The sequence below is a fragment of the Piliocolobus tephrosceles genome, chromosome 1 (assembly GCF_002776525.5).
Source record: "Piliocolobus tephrosceles isolate RC106 chromosome 1, ASM277652v3, whole genome shotgun sequence".
NCBI classification, from domain to species: Eukaryota; Metazoa; Chordata; class Mammalia; order Primates; family Cercopithecidae; genus Piliocolobus; species Piliocolobus tephrosceles.
This window is the reverse complement of record NC_045434.1, coordinates 42188070-42193596: the sequence shown is the minus strand read 5'-3', so window position 1 is coordinate 42193596 and position 5527 is coordinate 42188070. Positions and strand designations below refer to the sequence as shown.

At 38.7% G+C, this 5527-nt stretch overlaps 1 long non-coding RNA gene across 1 annotated transcript; it reads right to left on the bottom strand.

The window, feature by feature from the left end:
* Positions 1-1258: 1258 nt before the first annotated feature.
* LOC111536888 lies at positions 1259-5312 on the bottom strand. Its single transcript, XR_002729850.1, has 3 exons — positions 5021-5312; positions 4139-4241; positions 1259-1378 (listed from the first exon to the last, which is right to left on the bottom strand). It is a non-coding gene; the product is annotated as an uncharacterized LOC111536888 (long non-coding RNA).
* Between the last annotated feature and the right edge of the window lie 215 nt (positions 5313-5527).

Below are 5527 nucleotides of genomic sequence, written 5' to 3'. Positions count from 1 at the left end.
AACCCCGTCTCTACTAAAAAATACAAAAAATTAGCCGGGCGAGGTGGCGGGCGCCTGTAGTCCCAGCTACTTGGGAGGCTGAGGCAGGAGAATGGCGTAAACCCGGGAGGCGGAGCTTGCCCTGAGCTGAGATCAGGCCACTGCACTCCAGCCTGGGCAACACAGCAAGACTCCATCTCAAAAAAAGAAAAAAATAAAAAAAAAGAATTGGAGAGACCTATGTATGTATAGAGGCTCCAAACAAAAACAAACTAACAAGGATGGGTTAAAAATATCTTATAGAGAGGAAATACCCAATGGAACAAGGTTCTATTCCCAGAAAGGGCAGAAGGGGATAAGATCATGAACAAGGTTTGCTCTGTAACAGGAAAAGACACACCTCTTCCTCATAAACTGGAAGAGAGGAGATGAGAGGGTATGTATTTGGAGTTCAATTTCTTGTGGACAGAAAGCCATGAGATTCACATCCTACAGACCTGAAAAAAGTTATCAACTGAGTGCGAAGAGGACACGGTAGAAAATGAATGGCTGTTGTAGAACGTGGGAGAGGAAGATGAGGAGTAACAGCTAAAATTATTGCTCCAGCCTCTCACCACACCCCCAAGGCCCTATATATATTTTCCAGAAGAAAGGAAGGAGGAGCTAACAAAGACAGCGGAGAGAGAATGGCCACAGTACTGGGAAGAAAGCTGTATTGTCACAGAAGTCATAGTAAGGAACACTTAAAAGAAGAACTAAATAAGGAAAAGAAGGAGCTGATCAATAGAATGCAAAACTAGCAAGAACTTTGAATGATACATATAGAGGAAACTTCCCTAGATTTGGCAACAAGGAAGTTATTAATAACTAAGTGAAATTTTCTATAATGGCAAAGATTAGACCAGATCTCATGGAGTGGTAGTGATGAGTTGAAGACAGTTATGGGAACATTCCACCTTTCCAGGAATTTTAGAAGTGAAAAAAGTATTAGATGGGGTAACAGTCTGGGGAGATGCGATATTTTGTATATGAAAGAAAACTGAACATATATTCATGTGTTTATGGCAGGGGTTGGAGGGTGTGTGTTGAGTGCTACTATAACTCAACCACTCAGTTACCTTACAGGAATCTTGTAAGAATTAAATAAAACACTTTATAAACTGAAAATTATCATTCCAATATTAAGTGTTATCACTTTCATTATACAAAGATTCTCATTTATTGAATGTACAAAACATGTTCTTGCCATTCAAAATTCCATTTAGTGTTTTATATGAATGCAGTCATGAATCAATACACTTTATCATCAGAGTTCTCTCCTCATAGCCACTAAAATCCTTGACAGCTCTGAAAGATGAAATCTCCAGACCAATGAAACCAGCAATTGCCATCTCAGAACCTGAGCAGAGAAAAATGGAAAAATTACATTAAGCTGATTTCTGTGGTCCTCAGACACCTGCAGGTTATGGGGACAAAACACTGACTTTGGGAATTAGCTTGCTTTTTCATTCTGGCTTTCAGATCTGTTGCTAATTTAATGAAACCCATATTTCTGCTGGGCAAGACTCAGTTAAGTCTTAGGTCAAGTTTTTAAACCCAAGCCCTTATCACACTCTGACAGCTGGGAAAATGACATCTGCAAAATGCCATTATCAGGGTAAAGCAGTGTGTTTTGCTTTGGGTTCTTTGGCCTGAGGTTTTCTGCACATTTGAAAAACCCCAAAGGAGCTAAGCAGTTTGCAGCTAACAGCTAGTAATTAAATTGTGTATTTGCCAAAATAAATAAAACTCATTAATTAGTAGGATTGCAGGACATTCTAGTATTTTGGCCAAAATTTTTTTGTAAGAGTAGGTTCTCAAACTATCAACTCTTGATATGAAATCAGTGGGCCTTTGGAACAGAACAATCTTTCTGTTTTGCGCTGTTCATATATTTGAGAGCGATTAATGTAACCTACCTGAATGTTAATTTTTTCATATAAACTGGAGATAAGAATTATAGTCATGTGCCACTTAACGACAAGGATATGTTCTGAGAAATGCATTGTTAGGCCATTTCATCATTGTGTGAATATCATAGAGTATACTTTCACAAACCCAAAGGGTATATATAGCCCACTACACACCTAGTCTAGATGGTCTGTTACCATACAGCCACTGCAGGCAACTGTTAACACAATGATAAGTATTTGTGTACCTACACATAGCTAAACATATAAAAGGTATAATAAAATACGGTGTAAAAGATTAAAAGTGGCACACCTGTATAGGGCACTGACTGTGAATGGAGCTTGCAGGAAGTTGCTCTGGGTGAGTGAGTGAGTAGTGAGTGAATGTGAAGGCCTAGGACATTACTGTATACTACTGTAGACTTTATGAAACTGTATACTTAGGCTACACTCCATTTATTTAAAAAAATCTTTCTTCAATAATAAATTAACCTTAGTTTACTGTAACTTTTTATTTTATACACATTCAAAAATTTTTAACTTTTTGACTCTGTTGTAAATAACACTTAGCTTAAAACACAAACCCATTGTCAGTGGTACAAAAATATTTTCTTTATATTCTCACTCTGTAAGTTTTTTTCGATTTTTAGAACTTTTTAATTTTTATTTGTTACTTTTAAAACTTTTTTTGTTAAAAACTAGGACACAGACACGTACATTAGCCTAGGCTTACACAGTACTGGGATCATGAAGATGACATTCGGTGAGAAAAATTTTTCAGCTCTACTATAATCTTACAGGACCACCACCTTATATGCAGTCTGTTGTTGACCAAAATGTCACTGTGTGGCCAAATAACTGCTTTGGTAAAGAGGAACATTTGCACCTTCGTACAGCGTGGTAAGCATTGCGCATATCATCCTTGTCTTCATAGAGCTTTGGATATTCAAATGCAATATTACTAAAATAGTATTTCCAGCTCTTAAACGTTGAAAACGTGGCTCTCTGAGATTAGCTATGGGTTTTGAAACAGAGACTCTGTGGAAAATTTGGCATTAGAACAGAGGTCACCAAAAGTGAGGTGGGATACACAACAGACTCTTAATGTAGGTCTGTCTGGGAGAAGGCAGGGGCAAGATGGAATGTGGAATCAAGAAGATTGAATGTTATTTTAGTGCACTTGTCATCACCCTGAAAATGCACTGGGTTTTGTAGATTTTGAAAGTTTTCATAAATATTTTAACATAGATTTAAATAATCCATGTCTCTTTACTCCTTTTAGTACAAATCAATATATAGTTGGTTAAAGCTGTATCTTCAGAATCATAAATAAAGATAACTTTATTTTAACCCTTATTAATTTAAGTGAGGCAACTTCAAGTTGGAAGACTTACATAAAATGATCAAATGTAATACTTGGCTAACTCATATTTCCCCACGTCTAGTGAATTTCCTGGGCTGTCAACCAAAAAAAAAAAAAAAAAAAAAAAAAAATCTGGTTTGAGCAAAAAGATGCTTAGTAAGGAACGAGGACATTCCTCTATGCCAGTCTTACATAAGAATCATATTGGCAGCAATTCTTTCAAGCCATCGTAGTCATATGCTGCTATCTGCTAAAGACAGGAACAGAAGAGCAATGAGTCACAGGCAATACCTGCCACACGCCTTATCCTCAAGGTAAATGCATGTCATGAGACAAGGCCACAGAGTCCCAAAATAGTCTGAGCCTGTCACCTGGTACCCAAAGTAATTACTCAAGAAATAATTGTTTCTAAAGGGACAAATTACCCCATCAGCATAAAATGACACTGTCATGAGACTGTTGGATAATGTCTTTCTTTTAAATAATTTCATGGTAATCACTCTGACATGAAAATTATAAATTAAAATTACATCAGCTAAAGGGAGTCAGGAATTGTTTTCTAAATCTCTCCTCAGTTCTAGTCTAGGTTTGAAATAATTCCCACAGAAGGACCACAGTAGGAGCTGGTCAAGAGAATCCATGGTAATCAACTATGAGGACAACTGAAAAGCAAGTGTCTCAGAAAGATCAGAAACACTGGAGGCTTCCCATGGGGAGAAGTCAGGAGAAGACACTCCAGAGTTTGGGTTTTCGAGCACACGCCTGCTAGAGAGCCACGTCCTGTTACAGAGCACATGAAAGGGGTGTCTGAACACAGAACTTTAAACATAGGTGAGGATCAACTAACCTGAAGTTTGCAAGGTGTATTAGTTTCCTGGGGCTGCCATAACAAATGACCACACACTAGTGGCTTCAAACAGCAGAAATCTATTGTCTTGAAGTTCTGGAAGCTAGAAGTCCAAAATCAAGAGGTCAGCAGATCAAGAGGCTCCTCCTAGAGGTTCTGAGAGAGAATCTGCGCTATGCCTCTCTCCTAGCTTCTGGTGGTTGCTGGCAGTTCTTGGTGTTCCTTGACTTGTAGGTGCATCACTGTCATCTCTACCCCCATTGTCACATGGTGCCCTCTTTGTGTTGGTCCAAATGTCCATCTTTTTATAAGGATACTGATCATTGAATTAAGATCTACCATAGTCCAGTATGATCACATTTTAACTTGATTACATCTGAAAAGCACTATTTCTAAGTAAGATTACATTCACAGGTAGCAGTGGTCAGGATTTGAACATATATTGTTGGGGTGGGGGGACACAATTCAACCCACAACACTAAGTCTCTCAGAAGCGACCCAGATGTCCACTACAGTGATGTGGTGCCTTCTGGCACAATGTGAGGAAACCGAATGCTAAAGATAAAAGCAATCTTAGCAATCACCAAACCTAACCATCTTACTTCATAATTAACAGATCTTTCCAAAGCAGCAGTTTTTAACCAAGCACACTATTGAGACCCAGGGTACACAATCTATTGTAAGGGATGAGACAAGTAAATGATTATTTTTTAAAACACTAAGTAGAGAGGATGATTCACTTTCCGTATGCACAAGGACAGATGAACAGCTGTGCCCACAATCCCCTCACTCATACTCACTTGCATTTCTTGTGTTGGAGAGACAGGAGGGACAATAAAGCTAAAGGTGCTGAGAATTGCCTGTAATCCACATGCATCTTACCTCTGCTTCCAAGAAAGTATATCAAGCATTAGAATGTCATCCAGATGGGTATTCCAGTACAAAAATGGCTAAAAGTCCCCATTCTCCAAAAAGTACTTTAGTAGGCAAAGATTGTGTGATGCACCCATGCACTACTCAGTTTCTGGACACACGCAGAAGAAACAGAAAGAGGAACTTGAGAGAGATATGCAAACGGCATACATCTTCACTTCTTCAGCTTCAAACAAGGTGGCTTAGACAGGGTTGCAATGGAGAACAAAGAAAATGTGTAAAATATAGAATCAAAGGAAAATCTTCAGAAGGCCCCACTGAAGATCCTACCTAGACACAAAATGACTATCTTCAGTCCTCTACCTTCCAGCAGGAGGAAAAGAAAGGTAAAGAACAATCTGTATCTTTGCCCTGCTCACCTGAGAGGCACTATAGCAAAGTGGCTATGACTAAGTTATCCACTGTAGGGATGATGTCAGTTCTGCTTCTGGAAGGCTGTGTGACCTCAAGCAAGTT